The 2,154-nt window shown below is 46.7% G+C and overlaps 1 protein-coding gene across 3 annotated transcripts in view; it reads right to left on the bottom strand.

Annotated features, from left to right (window-relative positions):
- The window catches only part of MECOM (MDS1 and EVI1 complex locus), a 183,181-nt gene that overhangs the window by 34,920 nt on the left and 146,107 nt on the right, over positions 1 to 2,154 (bottom strand). The gene's annotated exons all lie outside the window — the stretch shown is intronic.

The following is a 2,154-nucleotide window of genomic DNA, read 5'->3' as shown; positions in this document are numbered from 1 at the left end:
AGCAGGAAACGTGAAGAGCACTAAAAAAATCCACAAAGGAGCTCAAATAAATATTAGTAACTTCCTCAGGCCTTGTTAAACAAAAACACATGACAGGTATGTTTCCTATGCTAAAAAAATGATGTCTTTGCCTTTTCTCACACTAAGGTATTTTTACGGTTTCACTCTCAAACTCTGAACTCCCAATACTCATTTCAGTGCCCTGGGAGAAGGCACAAAATCACCTCCACTGCTTCAAGTCAAACAGACTCATGTGTTGCAATGCAGATCCCGGTCTCCAGAGACCTGGATTTTCCTTGCCTGTCACCCATCGGGTGGCCCCGGCAGCCGAGCACATACCGGTGTCCTCCAGGAGGTGGCCGTATAGCCTAATCGTTTCTTTCTGCACAACCGGCCTTCCCCGCAGACATGGGCTAAATATCGAAAAAATAAGAAATAAGATGCATTTGCTCGGATTTCTTTTCTTCATTTTGTCCCAAAAACTGCTCCAGAGGAGGATGAAGGGGAGCAGCAGTGAAGGCTGCTGGGGTCAGCTCATCCCATCACCCCAGTTTTTGCCCCTCTCCAGGTGCCCGAAGCACTGGCAAAGCAACTTGAGCACAAGGTACTCATGCCACAAGCCCCTGCTTATGGCAAATCCTTCCCATAAAAGCCAGGAGAAGGAGTTTATGGGCAGTGTGACCTGAACAGGCTGCACCACCCTCCTCTTCCTACACCACCACCAGCTGGGTCTTCCTGGGTTTGTCATTTTCATCCCCTGCTGAGGAGACTTTGAACTCCACCGAGTATTTTGGAGGGTGCAAGGGGCAAAGAGAGCCATGGCAGGGTCTCGCGCATGTCTCCTCATGCAGCTGGAAAAAAATCCCCTCTGGAGTTGATGCGACCACCAGTGCCAAAGGACAAGGGGCTGCTGCGTGGCTTTCGGTGCGCCAGGCAGGGACACAGCTGGGACAATCAAACACGTTTGATCAGAGGCCGAAACACATTTAAGTGAAGCCAGCTTTTAACTCCCACAAATAAATCTGATGTCAGTGCTGCATCCAATGAATATTTGCTTTAAGCGACTCTTGCTTTTCCATTTATCAAGATAAATGTATTGAAACTGGCTTTTTTCTTCCAGAAGTATAATGGCCTCCACACATCTGAAAGGGAAGCTGCAGGTAGCGGGAGAGAAGCCTGGTTGCTGGCTGGCTTAGGGTAGAAATAATATGTGCCTGACATGTGGCACTGCACTCCAACTGGAGAGAGTTCTACAGGTCTTCCTGGTGCAACAGCACCCACCTCCCACTTAGGGTGGGAGCAGGATCAGGCCCACCCCATGGGCTGGTGGGACCTGCATGGACTCAAAGTGGACCATGCCAAAGCTCCTGCTCTGCCCAGGGCTGCTGGGTTTTGTGTCACACTTGGATAGACTCAGCAGTTCCTCTGAGGTCACTGGTGCACCCACACCAAGGAGCAAAGAAAAACCACAGTGAAGTATTCTCCAGTAATTTTCCTTCTCTGCTCAAGCTGTCCCATCAAAGGTGTTTTGACAGACCTTTTCACCTCTCATTGCAAAGTGAGGACACGTGGCCCATACACAGGCATAAAGAGGGTCTTGTTCATGACATGCAGTGCTGGGGAGCATCACTTCTCTCTGGGAAGCCCCGGGACAACACAGAATCTTTCTCACAGCTGTGGGACAAATCCCTAACCAGGGCACAGATTCTGTAGTCAATTGTACCTGCTGGTATTGGAAAAGATCAGAGATGATTAAGCCACCCATCAGAAACTACCTGGCCAGCCTCTCCAAACCTCAGCAGGGAGACAAGATGAAATATCAAAAAAAGCTTCATATTTTAGGTTGAGTGAGGTTTCTTTATTTGGAGTCTCAGAACAAACACTCTCCCAAAACAATGTCTGAGTGACAGATTTCTAGCCCTGGCATTTCAACATTACTATTACTATTAAACTACTAACTATAACTGTTAGTAAAAATATTTTTTTAAATTTCTGCATGTCCAAAAAACCCGACCTGCACTAACAGTTTATACACTAGGACCTGAAATAAAACATATTAAACTTTAAACCAAAATGATTGTTCAGGTAAACTAATTCTGATTTTAATAGCTGTCTTTATTCCTTCACTTGAAGGGCTTTTTTCTCTCACTCTTC

Source organism: Chaetura pelagica, unplaced genomic scaffold (assembly GCF_000747805.2).
Source record: "Chaetura pelagica isolate M959 unplaced genomic scaffold, ChaPel_1.0 scaffold341, whole genome shotgun sequence".
Taxonomy (NCBI): domain Eukaryota; kingdom Metazoa; phylum Chordata; class Aves; order Apodiformes; family Apodidae; genus Chaetura; species Chaetura pelagica.
The sequence above is the reverse complement of the archived record's forward strand: the minus strand, read 5'-3'. Positions and strand labels throughout refer to the sequence as shown.